We start from the raw sequence: 17,607 nt of genomic DNA, 5'->3' as shown, positions 1-17,607 counted from the left end.
TTTGTCCACTTCAACTAGTAATTTATTTAAAATTAGATTATAGATTCAGCGTTCATATGACCACAGTGTGTGTGCTTGATCATGCATTAGTCCATATTTCTGAATGAATAAACTCAGTCCAGTTTTTTTGTGGCAATATGAAAAGGCAGGCTAAGAATTGTGGAGCTTTTAACTTACTATAAAGATATATTTTTCAATACTCAAAATATTTGAGATTTGAGAGCATTTATGCTCAGAAAAGAGCAACGGCAAGGTCATGGGTTGGATTCCTAGAGCATGCACATACTCATAAAATGTATAGCTTGTATAAACATCAAGTCACTTAGGATAAAAGCACCTGGCAAATGCATGAATTGAATATAAATATTATGTATTGTTAATGCATTATACGTACAGTACGTTGCAACATTTCATGAACTGGAAGACACTTAAGTATGAAATGTGCACATCCAGTATTATTTATTTATGAGGAAATGGACGTAAATCCAAAGAATTTGTTTATGTAAAAAATCTGATGTTAATTGAGTAGATTTGCAGGCATAAAATAAACAACATTGGCAGAGATAGAATGATGGGTGGTCCTGATGCAGGCAGCAACAAACCCAAACCACAGAGATGTAGCTACTGTAATTCATTTAGAGGGCCACGGGTTTCGCTCGGCTCATCGTATTCTGCTCCTCTGCTTTCAGGGTGAAACACCCTTTAAAAACTCTTTGGAAGTGTCTTGTATCCATTACGGTCATTCCCCAGTCTATAACATTATTTCAGCATTTCAGTCTAGTATTTCACACTAAGACCGAAACCTTTGGAAACGGAGCTGCTAGGTTGGTCTGAAAATCAGCCTTGAGTTTAAATTATTTTACAAGCTTAGCTGCTGCTATTCATGGGCAATTAATTCTGAAGTAGCTCCGTTCTCGATGTCTGGATCTGTTCTTATCGCTGGTAATGAGAGAGCATGATGAAGATCTCCACTTCAGGTTCGTCCTGGTGGGTGTCTACATCAGAGCAGCCAGCCGGATGAAAAGCTCTCGGCGCGAGCGGTTGAATCCGTGGCGCTCGCTGTCAGAGCGCTTGTTGTGTTAATTGAAATAAATTGGACCTGTCCAAGGTGTAAGACTCGCTTGGATGTGCATAATATAAACAAAACCGCAGGTCCGTGTGAATAGACACCTGCCTTTTTGAAAGTGATAGTTCACCCAGAAATGAAAATTGTGTCATCATTTATTCACCTTCTTGTCATTTCAAACCTGTTTGACATACTTTTTTCTGCAGAACACAAAAGAAGATATTTTGAAAATATGCTTTGACTTGCATTGGTTTTGTGTCAATACAATAGAAGTGAATGGCTACCGCCGTCGTTCGGATATCAACATTATTCAAAATATCTTCTGTTGTGTTCAAGCCCACCAGGCTTTGAGTTCGCTGAACTCGTCCTCTAATAAGTTTTACTGCCAGTGCTTCTCTGAATCAAAGTGATGTGCAAATGGCACTGAGGTATTTCGGCTGCATTCCCGTGGCATGCTAGGAGGTTGCATTACATGCGAAAACGTCCTCGTTAACCAGGAGGCTTGTGTTCACAGACAGATGGTTTTCACACTACCGTTCATTTATTTCAAGTAAGATGATACCTCACAACCCCCTTCGAGGCTTTATCATGCTCCAAGATGGATGAGTTTATCATTCAGTGCCATAAGCTGTTATCATATTTATTGATTTCATATTTTGCTGTATCGTATTGTTGTGGACGTAGTTTAATAATAGATACTTAAACTGGGCTTTTAAAACCAATCAGCTGTTTTTGTTGGGCAAAAGAAAATTATTTTTGAGAACATTTAATATTCACCTGTAGCTGGTGAGACCTGGGTCCCAGTATGTGTGTTAAACTGAAAGTTATCATCACCTGGATTAAAATGGTTTCAGGTCAATCAGTTCATGTTTTAAGATTGTTTCTTGCTTTTTTTTGCTAAAAGGTCATTCATTAAATAACCTATAATTTGCTTTTAAATGGAAAATGATTCTTATTGTGTCCATTTACCCCACAGTGGGACAACATGCCCCGCAAAAGGTCATTGTGTTTTATTAACATTTGAATCTTAAGCAAAAACAGCAAGGGGAATGCCTTGCTATGCCTATTACACGATATTGACACAGCGCATGTTATTTATACGGAATTGATGAGAATGGGCTGATTATATTCAGTGCAAAAGCACAATTGTATTATTGTAACTGTGAGTGCACTTCAAGCCTTTAATAAAAGCATCTGGCATATAAATTCTGTATGCTAGCTTAAGTAGACAGGTTCTGATGGAAATTTTCAGTGTATTGACCGGACTGGGTGAGGAAAGCAGTCTTTAAATTGGATGGACAGCGAGCTTTCCGTGACACCTCCGGAGAGCAACAATCAAACAAAGGATCTGCGAAAACAAAATCGAAAGATGAAACTACTCAACATTTTCCAATGAAAATGTATTTAAAGACAATCTGTCACGGCTGGGGAAGACAACCAGCAGTTTTGTATTTAAAAATCTTTAGGGAAGCTTTATTCAGCTCTTGCAGTATGCAGTGATGCTGCTATTATAACCCTGTTAGCAGAAGCTAATGATCATTTCCATCTGTCATTAAACACAACTTTTCCTAATGGCATTGGTTGACTGCTTTTGAAAGTTGATCAGTATTCATTTATGCTTTTTACTTTCATTTAAAGAAAGACTTTAAAAAGCAACTTTTAAAAGAGTAAGATGGAGCATTTTTGTAGGAAAGTAAACATGTGCGGGTAAACGTGCCATGGTACGTCATACAGCCAGTATAGACCTGTAACTAAACAAATTCTTTTTCATGGCTTTTTACAGAGATCAGGGCTTTCAGGTTGATGTTTGCATCCTAAAGACCTACCTGCTTTAAGCAGACCGCTGTATGTTCATGGATAATACTCTCGTAGGGTGACATGCAGAGTAATCCTAATAAAATCCATTCGTCACACCATTTCACATCATGTCCTGTAATGTTGCGAAAGGTCATGATCCCAGTGCATTTGTTTTAAGCTTTCTGGTTTTCAGTATTTCTTACTGTGCGTTCATACTTTATATTGTGTCCGCCTGCGTGTTCCCTGGGATTCAAACCTATCTTGGCAATTCAAATTGATGGAAATTCCACTGTAAAAAAATGATTTGTTGTTTTTTGTTGGTTGAACTTAAAAATGGTTGCCTTAAAATTTTAAGTTAATTCAACTTAAAAATATTAGTTAACTTAATGAATTGCTCAATATTTTTAAGTTGAATTAACTCTAAATTTTAAGGCAACCAGGTAACTTAAAAAAAATAAGTTGAACCAACTTTTTTTTACTGTCCACTGAACTGGCTCTTTTAGTGACTTTTAACGCATTAGTTTTATGGCTGAAATCTTTTCTCAATGCAATTGTCAGGTGCAACAGGTAATGAATGTGTATTGTTGTCCATCTGTGAGCGCTCATTTGAAAACCTCCTTCATTCTCATTATACTGCAGCTCATTAAACTCAAATACTAGAGAGATAAACCACAGGAGCGGCTGTGCTCTAATGAATGAGCTGAAACGCATCTTGGAGTACTAATATGAAGCAAATGATCTCTAACAGGAAAATGAATATGCATGTGATTTGCAAGACAAAAAATGCATTAATCTGAATGTGTGGCAACCACTTACCTTTTGTAGAAATCCCAGTTTAATAGGTTTAAGATTGGAATTGAAGAGCCATTTTGCTTGGTTTTAAACTAAATGTGAGGTTATTGTGTCAGTATTACATTTTCGGTAATGTATTGTAAAACATTTTCACCTATACTGACACTTTGCATTTTACGCTATAGAATCAGCATGATAACACACGTCTTCCAATCCTGCTTCTGAAATACAATACTCCAAAAAATCGGAAAAGAGGAAATTTGGATGTTTCAATATCGAGCCATATTTTTCATATGTCTGAAGTTCATTGAGGACGATGCCCAGGGTCGGTCTTTTAAAATGTTATTTTTGTTTGTACATTTGCTCTCTGCTGAACACCGAACTGCCTGCCATGGCCACTGGGCAGACAATAAGAGTGAGTTCATCAGAGCGTATCCCCAAAACTGATGAAAATATTCCACGGCAGACCAGCTTTCCCTGTCCTGAGCCTGTCAGTGTTCGAACCTGTGGCCACAGATAAAAGGGTACGGTTGCTGTGAAACACATTTTTGGAAGTTTCTTAAAGGGGAAGAAAAACATTTTTCACTAAATGGTTCCATTAAAAACCATCCGAAGAACCTTTCAGTTGAAAGCGTTCTTTGCAGTGGAAAGTGGGTTTACTCAAGATTCTTACTGTATAAGAACCAATTCTTTCTTACTTTTTTATAGTCTAAAGAATCTCTTAAGTTTTTTTTGTGTGGTTTTGTTTTGTTTTGTTTTGAATCTGGATGGCACATTAGCCGGGTGTCCTGGGCATTTTGAAGTTTGCATCAGAAACGAGTGATGGAAACGCCACATTTCGAAATAAAAAACGTTAATTCGCCAAAAAGCTTTTACGCACGCTTGAGGTGGGTTTTCTTTTTTACGAAAAAGGGTTCATGCGAATAATGGGAGATGGAAATGCATTTGCTGAGTAAATTCCTCCAAAAAGTCATGTAACTGCACTATGAGACTGCGTAACCTGACTAACCAGAGTACTGATCTTGTTACACAGCATCACAAATGTTGTTATGGTCATTCTTAAATGCCTGAGCAAAGTCGTCAAAGTATTTCTGTAATTGCCTCCCAGAACTATCACAACTGCTTTGCCCAAACAGCATGGCACCCAAGCACCGCATTTATTGTGTTTCGTCTGCTTGCGCAAGTAATTATTATATATGAAAAGCATTATATTCAGTGGCTTCTCATAATTTTCTTACTGATATTTCGTGCCAGTTTGTTAGGAAGTGACGGTTGACTAGTTGAATGGAAATGGTGTTTATTCGCAAATGTTTTATGCGATATTCCAATTTTGCGCATAAGCTTAATTCGCAACTTTGGATGGAAACCCGGCTATTGTCTGCAATGTTTCCTATGCATTATTTCACTGCTATTTTTTCCTCATTTTAAATCCCAGCAAGGTTTCACCTCCACACACACACACAGACTCGCACATACATCCTTATCTGGTCCAACAGAGCCCACAGTGTGAAATAACCTTGAGGACATCAGACCCATCTGGGAGTCGTGTGTTACACATTGACCTAGAGAGCAGCTCCTTGTCTCATCCCCAGCCAGCTAAGGCTCAACTGCAAGGTTAACTATGATTCCTCCAGCCCAGCGTGTGCGGGGAGACCCCGAGCATACCGTTTAACACGAGAAACACTGGCTTACACCTCTAAGTGCATCTCCTTCGACCTCTGCTGGGTTTTTTACAGCACCGTTTAAAAGCCCTCTTTGTGCTTTTAGGGCAGTCGTCGCCTACTGTGACATTTCTGGCCATCTAATGTTTTAGTTATTAGTGGATAAGTGACTTCAGCAGAGTGCATTATGGGAAAGAAAAGTGATGTTTGGGGAGGTCGCTAATAAAAGTCAATGGTGTTGTAGATATGGGGTCATGGGCAAGGACCCAATTTAAAGGGGGATGGTTCACCCAAAATTAAAATTCTGACATTTTTTATTCACTGTCATGTCATTCAAAGCCTGCATATGACTCTTCTGTGGAGCACAAAAGAAGATATTTTGAGAAATGTTTCAGTGGTTTTCTGTCCATCCAATTGAAGTCGATGGGGGCCAATGTTGTTCGGTTACCAACGTTCTTCAAAATATCTTCTTTTTTTGTTTTGCAGTAGAAAGTCATGCAATTTTGAAATACAGTTTAGCGTGGTAGTACCATGTGTAATAGAAATGCAAGTGTGCAGTAGTTCTTTTGCATACTACTGTATATGTTTTTGTGGTCTGTTGTCTTTCCTCAAACTATCTTTAATGTATGCTTTCATAAATATTCATGCCTCTCTATCCAATCATATCACTTGTCCTGCTGTGTACCTCGAATCCCGGCATATTTACAGCTCGAAAAGGTCCTAAATATCATTAAGCCTTCTGCGGGTGGTAATGTTTATTTCCCCTCCCACTGTTCGTATGACTTGGCGCTTGGGGGTTAATGGTATTCTCTGTCATTCTGCAAAATAGCAGTTTAGTGTGAGTGTTAGTGTGACCGTGATGCTTACTGTGAGTACTGCGGTAAATGCAGGTTGTTGACTATACAGTAGCAGAAACACTTGTGCAAAAACAAATGCACAGCAGCCAATGTTCCTAAGGTTCTGTTACGTCTGTTGTTTTGATTTTGCACCTTTTTAACCTGTTCTTTCAACAGTTATTATAAACAGATGGTCTCCAGTCACCGGTACCTGTCTGCTGCAATATTGCATTTTAGGTTTTTCATGTCCACTGGAACTAAGCTTACATTTCATTCCCTTCGTTCTAAGAAGCAGTCAGATCGCTCTTGATTACAATAGTATCATAACAGGGGAATGTGTTTTTATCTTTTTTCTTATCTTTTTCTCTCTTTCATTTTTGTCCCCTCCAAAATACTTGACAGTACCGACTGGAGTGGCCGAGCCGCTGCAGCAATTTGAGCTTCCAGATTTGATCAGAGCTCTTGAAGCCGTAAACAGGAGCAAATTGCTTTGTGCTGGTGCATCACTTTCAGACCTTAAATAGATTTTTCTAAGGATGAGCTACATCACGGGAACTGTAAAATTAGGATGTTCCGGTCTTCCGGATCATCCAATACCCCAAAAAATGTGACATTGTGACTTGAAGTGCTATCGAAAAGTTTCATTATATATATTCAAAGCCACTTTGTGATTGAACCCATGACTTTGGCGTTGCAAATGCCACCCTCTGCCAGTTGAGCTACAAGTAAATTCTGTTCTTCTAGCATTTTTTTCACAGTTGGTTTCACAGTTTTCTTATTTCTTTACAAGCTTTGTAACGTTTTGTTCCTGGTCAGTTTGTGATGTTTCATTAATAATGTGGAATGAGTTTTGAGAAGCATGGAACACATCACCATTTTGCTTAAAATCACACCGTGTTGTTGACTTTCGCATAAGAGCCAAAGACAGCTGAATAGAATCTCTGTTTCTCGCGTTTTTAAAGCTCAAGGTTATCTTAGTAAAGTGCTTCCCAATTACTGGGGGAGACTGCAGTGTTTCATCGATTATTATAATGCCCTTGTCACCGTTTTATTTGAGAACCGAGCTTGTATAAAAAACAAACCCGACTGTGTCTCAGTGGTCAGAGCTGCTTTCATTTACAGATGCTTTTATCCAAAGTGTCATTCAAGGTATACGTTTAGCTGGACTTGAAACCGTGACCTTGCTGTTGCTAGCATCATGCTTTTTGTGCTACAGGAACGTTTCTGTGAATGTTTAGAAATGGTACATCAAGTGAGTTTCCTTTGAATGCTGTTTAAAGTTAACAAGTTTGTCTTGGCTTGAAGGTGTCCCTTGTGAATGCTAAGTGTTGTAAAGGAGTAGAAGTGGCTTGTAGCTAAGAATAGGAAACGTTATAAGAAAAGATCACAAAAGATCATTTGCATCAGAAATGACTTAAATAGACTATCGCAGTTTGTTTTGGATATAGTGTGAATGTTTTTCAAGAATACTCTTATCAGTAAAAAAATGTTTTGCCTTATGGTCAGTTCACACCAAGAATAATTATACAGGAAAGTTTTACTTTTTTTATTTTTATTTAGGAGGACACAACTATAGGACATCGATACAGAGGAACAATATCATTCGGGTTGCTTTCAGCGTGTTTTTGACAGACAGTCTTGAAGGGCGCGCACATTATAAGTATAAATAACATTATCATTCTTTGATGTGGGTGCTAATATAGTTATCGGTATATCTTTATAGTTATCGTTCTTGGTGTGACTGAACCTTAAAACATGATTAAGACGTTAACACTTTCAAAATTTGATTCCTGTAACCACGGTGGTAAGCTGCCCAAATATTTTGCCCCACGTGTCCACAGGGCCGCGATCCAGTTGCCTCACGGTCAAGGCACCTGATCTCAATCAATTGAAATTCTGCTCCGTTCTGTTCCACAAACTGAAATAAATTTACCGTACAGCCAGCATCCCGGTCCCTATTAAATCTAGAGTGAAGCTTTTTATAACGTCTCTCCTCCGTAATTGATTGTTAGAACATAATTTCCTGGCTACGGTTAATAGAATTGTTTGAAATGGATTGCCTTCCTCAATTTAATGAAATTGTATGTGTCTAGAGGTGAAACGTCCCTCATTCACTTTACTTTTTATACTATGTTTCATGACTGGTGTTACAGGAAGCTAAACAGGATCGATACTGTAACTTTGGGCCGAATCCACCCAGCACACTACGCATTATGCTTGACTAGCAATGGATTCATCGTTGATGAGACTGTGGACAGATGGTTGGAGTATCTGTGTCAGCGTCGGCACAGGCGAAAAGGAATGATTTGGAGACGATGACGATGTTGCCTCCAGGGCTGTGCTCAGCTTAGCTTCAAATGCCGCAGTTAAACCAATATCCTGGAGTTACTTATTGGACTATAAGCCACTTAGCAGTCAGTGGGATTTAGGAAAAGTGTCATTTTGAGTTTCAGGAGAATTCTTTGTATATGAAATGTTTTGACACAATGCGTTTTTACAGTGGAAGTAGAATTTTTGTGGATTGTAGAATTCTTTCGCCGCCTTTCATGCGTTATGTTATTTTCCATAGGTGATCATATATTTTATTCACGTTTCATAGTGGTTTGTCACAAATATAATGATGTATTTTACAATCTGTAGGACCTCTATCAATTTGGACACGTTTTCGAGCTTTGCACATGCAAACAAATGCCCAAAAAACCCAAAGCTCACATCAAACTATTGGGACATTGACACCATTGTGTCTATTGCAAATCTTGTCACTGGTGAATTTATCTGCAAGTGAAACAATAACAGGAAGTGTCCAGATGTCTTTTATAATCGTGAGGATGTATTTTAAGAAGCTTAACCTCCTCACTCTCCAGCAGGTGCCTGCAGCAATAGCTCGCATTACATTTTTTACATCATTTACATTACATTTCGTACCTTTAGAACGAATGCCTTAGGGTCGGAAAAAAAGCAGATGATATGTAGCACTGCTGCATCTTTTTGATTCAATCAAATAAAATCAGGGAGCTTGTCATTTTTCTCGCTCCCAAGTGGCACTTGAGCCGCATCGTGGTCCATTAGGCAGGTTATGTCAAATCGATATATTGGCGCAATGGCCCAGGACATATCGAGGCGATGGGAGCTCCTCAGACGCTGGAGTGATTGTGTTTTTGGCGGTAGTGGCCTGCAGGGCATTGTGACAAATGTTTTTGCAAACATGATGCTTTTGCAATGACAGCATGGTTGCCAAGAGAAATCCGGCTGTCTGTAGCTGGTTTATACTGTATATAAATACCGTAGTAGTGTTAAAGGTATAGTTCACCCAAAAATGAAAATTCTTTCATGATTTACTCATCCTCATGTCATTCTAAACCTGTATGACTTTCTGTCTTTTGCAGAACACAAAAGATGATATTTGGAAGAATGTTGGTTACCTAACAACATTTTCCCCTATTGATTTCCATTGTATGGATACAACCACAGAGACATTTCTCAAAATCTCTTTTGAATGACATGAGGGTGAATAAATGATTTATTTTTGGAAACCAAATTGCATGCTATCAGTGGCCGCAGTACATTCGTAAAGTTTTTGTTGTTTGCATCAATATAGCACCACAAACATCTTTAAAAAATATTTTAGCCCTATGTGACAATAGAAGCTCAATCCTTCTTCAAGTAAAAGATTATATATTACCTGGCAGGTCTCATTCGTCTAGCAATTTAAAATTCAGACCGTCCGATTCAAAGTCAAACGCTGGCCCGACAGGGTCACCCATCTCATTCGAGACGGGTAAAAATCCATCTACGCTTGAACAGTGACGACAGTCCAGGAATGATGCGAATGACCTATGAAAGAGAGGAAATGTTAACTGTCATAGCTGTCTGTCGCCCAATTGATGATAAATGATAATGCTTCAAATCCTAAATGTTTTTGTCGGCTACATTTACTCTTGGTAAATCCTTGTGTTGTTTTATTTTTAAGGCATTACGTTTTTTTGCTTGGTATAGAGATATGTGTATAGGCATTTCTCTGGTACAGTGGCATGAAGTGTTGCATGCAGAATTTATGTCGCCATTGACAGACAGGCCTGTGGAGAACAAAGAAATCCATCTGAAGTCACATCGCATGCATTGATAATATAGACTTGTCTGTCAAGCCAGTTGGAAGATGTCTGTCTCTGCCACATATATAACACAGGGTGGGGTTGTGAGTGCCCAAAGGAAGCCTTGTAGAACCACACGCGCTCACATTTATGGCACAATGATGGCACTTTTTTGATGGCTTTCGATAAGGTTGACTGCTGCTGGGGACAAAATTGGAGTCAGAGAGGACCAAAGGGCGGGCGCATCAGCCGAGATGTCCAAAGCAGATTCTGGGGCACTTTAACCTGGGTGTGATCTTTGATGTTTGTGACATTGCGAATCTGTGCTGCGATCCGAATGTGATTTCAGCATCTTGTGTCGCTCTGCCCTCATGTTTTATTCAGAGCGAAAGGCCATCTGTGTGCTCCGTTTCAGTCTCTTTACCACATACATCTTTAAAATGAATTCCTCTCATGTCAATAAAAAGATTCACAGTATGAGATGCATCCAACATCATCTTTCATGCATTTTTGGGACATCGCTCAGTCTTATCCAGTCAGCTTCATCTTGGGTGATTCGAAGATTCATCTATTTTGTGAATCTTGGAAGAACTTTAGAATAGCCTTAAAGCAGTTTTTATTGTCAGTTAAGTGTAGTTCTGCATTACTTATTTCAGTTGACTGATGAGACCAGACAGGTTTTCTCACTGGGTGGGCAAGGCAACCTTTTTTTAAAAGGTAAGCCAATTAGCCGTAAAAGCCATGTGTCCAGTCATCCTGGAGCCGCAGGTATAGAGCAGGGGTTTTTAAAATGGAAACCTAGGACCCCTAGTCTAAGTAATGGGGTCTGTGGAAAAGAATAGAGAATAACTGTTAAAAAACAAAATAAGAAAAGCCTAAATAAATAATAAATAATTAGATTAAAATTAGATTAAATAAAAATGTAATTTTATTGAATTTGAATGAAATTAAAATTTTATTTTATTTTAATAATTTTAGTAACGTTTAATTAAATCCAAAAATTAATTTATTTATTAAATTAAAATGTAATGTTATTAAATTTTAATTTAATTTGTTTGAAATGAGTAAATTAAATTCAAGTAAAAATGTGATTTAAAATAACAAAAATAGCTAGTTATTAGTATATTGAATAGGTAAGCAAATAGAAAAAAATTCTATAGTGCTTTTTACAGTTTGCATTATTGGTGATTTTACTAATATCAATACCAAAAATAGAAATACAAATTTATTAAATCAACACAAATGATGAATACATTTAACAATACATTGCAATAGTGAAAAGAAAAATATAGGAAAATAACCTTGTCTAGCATCTAAAAGATTGAAAACCCCTGTTTTAGACCACCTTGGGATACATGAAGTTATTTGAAGTTTAACTCTTAACTGGCGCTGCTTCAAACCAGAGTTGTTTGTTTATCCTTTTTTGTTTATTTTTGTTCTTTTAGTGTGTTTTAAAAACAGTGGCGAAATGAAAATTCTGTCAAGAATTACTCACTCTCAGTTGTTTATATAAATTTCTTTGTTCTGATGAACACCAAGAAAGATATTTGGAAGAATGCTTGTTACCAAATAGTTCTTGACCACCAGGAAAAATTACTTTATATATTTTTTTCTGTTGAACACAAAAGAAGATATTTGGAGGAATGTTGGACAGCAAACAGTTCTGGGGCACTTTTGACTAACATTGTAATTTTTCCTACTACGATATAGTCAATGGGGTCCAAGAACTGTTTGGTTGCAAGCATTTTTCCAAATATCTCTGTGTTCAACCAAACCAAGAAATATATACAGGTTTGGAACAGAGAGTGAGTCATTCATGACAGAATTTTCATTTTTGGGTGAATTGTCCCTTTAAAAACAAGCTTTCATTTCATTCCAGTAGATATGTTAGTCAGTACTAAAGATGTGCATAAGTCAGCGGGTAGATTCTATATTTGGTTAAAATGCAAAAGGTCGAATCGACCACTTCATATAGATTGCGTCAACTTTAGTTGTTTCCCATCCACTTTTTCAGATCATTTGTACACATTAGACTAAGCGTAAAACGATCATCTTGATTGTGTGTTTAGCTTTCAATGCATTAAAAACTGCTCTTCAAGAGGCCTTTAAGCCTCCTACTAGAAGCTGAACAGGTCACGGGTTTGTTCTACCCACTGCAGGTTGACTGAAGGTCGACGACAGCCCATGGGATTTTTGCTAGCACGAACGTCTGGGTGTGAAATGAATCAGAGGGTGGGCATGAAGGAACGTAAACTCTTCGTTTTTCTTCATCTGCCCTCTTGTGACAGCAGTAGTACGTTCAAATAAATCTTTCTTTCTTTGTCTCTTTCTCATTCTTTTGCCGTTTACAGCCGTGAACTGCTCTGTCAATAGTTTCCTTAAGCTGAAGTTATTTGGTTTGTTTAGATGACAGATCGCTTCTGGAGTTCCCTACCTGAAAGAATCAATCATTCGTTTTATTGGTTTATTGTTGACATGAGACTCGGAAGGGATTGAGGCAAGGATTATGCGTGTTCTAGTTCTTACTATAATAGTAATGACAGTGTCTTGAAATGTTGATGCCTGAACTTTGAACCCTTCCGTTTGCTCTATGCATGCTCTGGTTCAGACAGGATCTGGTTTGACTCTGAGAAAGTCTCTTCACACCAGGCAGAAGCTCTTATGTGTCCGCATATTGTATGAGGAAGAGTGTGATGCACAAGGGATGGAAATAGATCCCCTCTGCAGATGTTTCTTAAGCAGGAATAGATTAAGACCCTGTAGATGTGAAGCTTCACTTACCTGTGAAAATATGTTGGGCAGGAGATCATTTTAAAAGATTTGAGACGATGTGTGACTTTGTGAAACGCTTGACTCGGCAATCCTGCAACAGGTCTGAATGTCTCCTTTCGACAAACTGCGAAAACGCAAGCGTTTAACGTGTCAACGGACTTAGCTATAGCTAGCAAAAACTGTTTTAACCGTTTGAGGCCTTTGCTTCAGCTGATGTAGTGTCTGTAGACTGTGGTTTTTCTACAGAAGCAATAGACTTGCTTCCTAAGAGGAGCTACCATATTGCAACAAACTGGCACTGCACTGCTTCCATAGAAAGCCTGAGGCGTTTCATGCTCAGATGGCTTCACAAGTGAGGGATTTAAAGGCTTAATATGGCGCGAATACGTGTTTTTCTGTGTCGTTGGTGTGTTATAAGTTGCCCATGCATGTATTAGACACGTAAAATTACAAAAAGTGTGGGAACAAAAGATGCATTCTATCTAAAAGCGAATGCTCACCCAGACCTGCCTGAAACGCCTCGTGTAACCACACCCCCACAAATCTACATCAGTTGGTGGTATGACTTGACTAAGACCGCCCAAATGTATACGCAAGTAAGGTGGGCGTACCTGTCAGTACAATTGCTTTGGAACCTGATGTTACAAATATGGTAAGAGGCGTTACATTTCCCTCACACGCTTGCAGTATTCGACCAATCACTGCGCACTGGTTAACTGGCCAATCATAGCACACCTCGCTTTTCAGAGCGATGAGCTTTGTAAAAAATCAAAGGGCAAAGAGGAGATACAAACATGCACGGTTTGTGGAAAATGCAGCGTTTTTTAACCTTAAATCGTGTATACACATTGCATTACATCTAAAACAAACGATAATATTCGTTTCAGCCGTGTCATATGACCCCTTTAAGTTGTGCCTGGATTACTTTCTGTCTCCCTCTCAACTGCTCCAACTCTACTTTCTTTCTTTCCCTCTCTCTTTCTCTCACACACATACACATACTCTTCAAACATTTCGTTTTGTTTACAGAAATAAAGTAATGTTCCATTGTTTGGAGCAATATACTTTAAAAGTCAGGCAATATCTGCACAGTTATCGTTCTTAGGTGAACTATACCTTTAAAGTGAGTCTCTGTTCTTCTCCCTCATCTTTCTCTCTCTAGGTGCAACTCTAGGTGCAACTCTGCACCTAGCATTGACCGTGCAAATGACATTTTGCCAACAAAGAGTTATATTTTGAATTCCTGAGGCAGACAACAGAAAGAAGTGTGACTGCGGTGAGGTCCTTGCTGCATGCGGAGGGAGACTAAGAGCTTGGCACGGGCTCAGTGTTTAAGTCTGCCTTTTACTGCAGTGGTTTATCAGAAAATGATCTCTGGAGAGCCTCACACCTGGAACACCGCCATCATCTCCATAACATCAAGCAGAAACCATCATAACATTTTTACTTCATAAACGAATCAGATGGAATATTATTAAATATAGTGAATTAGGCCTAATTACTCCATCTCCGTAAGGGGTAGTCGTAGACTTAATTACAATGCACTTACCTCATGAATAATAATAGACACAATATTGTGAAATTTCTTATCTTTGGTAAAGATGAAAATAGTTTGCAAAGGAACTCTCTTCGTGCAGATTAATAGACCCCTGCTAGATAATACTGCTTTCCTTCTGTGGTTTGTTCGGAGAATCTGCCCCCAATCCAAACCCAGTCCTCCACGAGGATGCAGAATGTGTAATTACAGGTGCCACGACTGCACAGCTAATTAAAACCTGCTAACTGGATTGTGTCTGAATTTCTGTATTTTCTGGAACAATAATGAGTCTGTTGAATGTGCATTGATTGCCTCAGGTGGCAGACAGATTGGATAAACAAGCCAGAGTCTCCAAATGGGGGAACCGTGAAGTCCCAAGATGCATCTTTCCCATGACACGGCATGTGTTTCCTAATCAGTAGACGATCAGAGTTTGTTAAGTGTGACTATGTTTATTAGATTGTATGATGCAGAGATCTTATTAGTATAGACCTTTTGTAATTGCAGAAATTATTTTTGACAACCACCCCTTCCAATTGGCTTCTTTCTAGCTATCTTTATCTAGAGTGTCTACCTGTATATATAGTATCTATCTATATTTTCTGTTGTGTCTATCTGATTACATTATCTATAGTATGTAATTACGATAATTACTTTAGGATCTATAGTATCTATCTACAGTTATTAAATTCAGCATCTATAGCATATCTATATACAGTTTCTATTTACATTATCTATTGTATCCATATACAGTGTCTAATTACATTATCTATACTATCTATCTGTATCTATCTATAGTATCTACTGTATCTACAGTATTCAATTACAGTATCTATATACAGTGTCTAATTACATGATCTATAGTATGTATATCTATAGTATCTATCTATAGTATTTCATTACAGTATCTGTTGGCCGTATTCAATTACAGTATGCATTGTATCTATATACAGTGTCTAATTATATTATCTATAGTATGTATCTGTATCTATAGTATCTATATAGTGTCCAGTTACATTATCTATAGTACGTGTATCTATAGTATCTATCTATAGTATTTAATTACAGTATCTGTTGGCCGTATTCAATTACAGTATACATTGTATCTATTATACAGTGTCTAATTATATGATCTATAGTATGTATCTGTATCTATAGTATCTATATAGTGTCCAGTTACACGATCTATAGTGCGTGTATCTATAGTATCTATCTATAGTATTTAATTACAGTATCTATAGTATCTATACACAGTGTCTAATTACATTATCTATAGTACATGTATAAATAGTATCTATAGTATTTAATTACAGTATCTGTTGGCCGTATTCAATTACAGTATACATTGTATCTATATGCAGTGTCTAATTATATTATCTATAGTATGTATCTGTATCTATAGTATCTATCTACTGTCTTTAGTTACTGGGTCTATATATACAGTGTCCAATGGGCTAGTTGCAAAAGATGGCGCCGGTGAGCTTTTGCGACACCAGAGTCGGCAGACTAATATCTGGTCGTATAACACTATCCAGTTGTTTTGGCTTAACTACGTGCTCAGCAATGTAAAGACGATCTGTCGTATCGCTGATATATTACTTCTTTTTTTAATCTAAAAAACACCCATGTTTGCCGGTCAAAAATCCTCCTTTTCCCATACAGTGTTATTTGACCAGAAATTTGTTTGCCGACCCTGGCATCCCAAAAGCTCACCGGCGCCATTTTATGAAACTAGCAAACTGCATTATCTATAGCATCTACAGTATCTATTGGCAGTACTTGTCTATATCTAGTATCTGTCTACAGTATCTATCTGTAAGATCCATGTACAGTATCTATAGTATCTGTGTACAGTATCATTAGTCTTTGTAACAGGAAACAGTGGGCAAGCATGTGTTCTAACCACTACATCATCACTCTTGCCTGACCCTCTTTTACTCTTTCTCTCTCTCTTCAGACACTAAAGAGGCCAATAACACACATATTTACAGTAATCCTTTATTGTGTGACAACATCACCAGCTGCAAACACAAACTCATGTAGTAATCCAAAGGGGCGGGATTACACTCGCTAGTCTGTGCTTGTGTGTGTGGAAGACCTCAAACAAAGAGCAGCCCCCCGCTGCCGAGCACAAAGGAGCAGACTCAACATAAGCACGGTTTTGCGTGCAGGCTTGCCCATCAAAACAGAAATCACTCATAGATGACACGATAGTATGTACAAACATGATAAGTGGGTCTTGTGCGAAGGGTTGGAGTGTCTTGTTATGTTAGATGATTGTGATACAGGCTGGCCACCCCTAATCTCAGCCAGCCGATGGGATCCATGACTTCTTGTAGGCAAACAAGCAGGTATAAAGGCAAGGGGCGTAATTTCATAGGGTGAGGAAATGTTAATCCACACTACTGGGAAGTACAGAACACAATTTTCACAACTGTAAGACAGTACTGTGATTTTTTTTAACACAATAGATTTTTCACATACTTGTTGTTCCTTTTATTTTTAGCCTTGCTACTGTTGCCACCCTGTTGTGAGGTTGCGTACGCCCATTTCGAATGAATGGGTCGCTGACACATGTCTCTCATTCGAAACTGAGTGGTATCGCTGGCAAGTCCTCCCCCCATTATTACTACAGTGTTAGCCACCGCCCACCGATCCCAGCTACTGGTGATAGGGTAGAATGTTCTAATCCCCATTTGTCTGTTAGCACAACACTGGCTCCTATATGCCCACACTGCCCCCTCCGTCTGTGGATTTATCATTTTGTCTCTCATTGAAAAAGCAGGAAAGCCCCATGAGGTTTTTGACCCACACCTCCTCCGGCGCTGGTACTGGCTTTGTCTGTCATTCTCTGTGAGATGAACACACTCGTGCCCTCTTTAACAGCGGCGTTTTCAGACATGTCCCCCCGCCCGCTCCTTCTGTGGAATGAGACAGCCGTAGCCTAAGGATTGCCCGCCTGCCTGCCGATTCCTTTGAACTTTACGTCTCTCTTATTCCCTGTGAAAAACAGATCTAACACCCCCCCCACACCCCAACCCCCCATCCCCCCCCC

General features: G+C 38.6%; 1 protein-coding gene across 3 annotated transcripts in view; it reads left to right on the top strand.

The window, feature by feature from the left end:
* grip1 (glutamate receptor interacting protein 1) overlaps positions 1-17,607 on the top strand; it is a 203,600-nt gene that overhangs the window by 58,475 nt on the left and 127,518 nt on the right. The gene's annotated exons all lie outside the window — the stretch shown is intronic.

This window comes from Triplophysa rosa, linkage group LG24 (assembly GCF_024868665.1).
Source record: "Triplophysa rosa linkage group LG24, Trosa_1v2, whole genome shotgun sequence".
Taxonomy (NCBI): domain Eukaryota; kingdom Metazoa; phylum Chordata; class Actinopteri; order Cypriniformes; family Nemacheilidae; genus Triplophysa; species Triplophysa rosa.
Note: the sequence above shows the minus strand (reverse complement) of the source record. Positions and strands in the feature narration are given on the sequence as shown.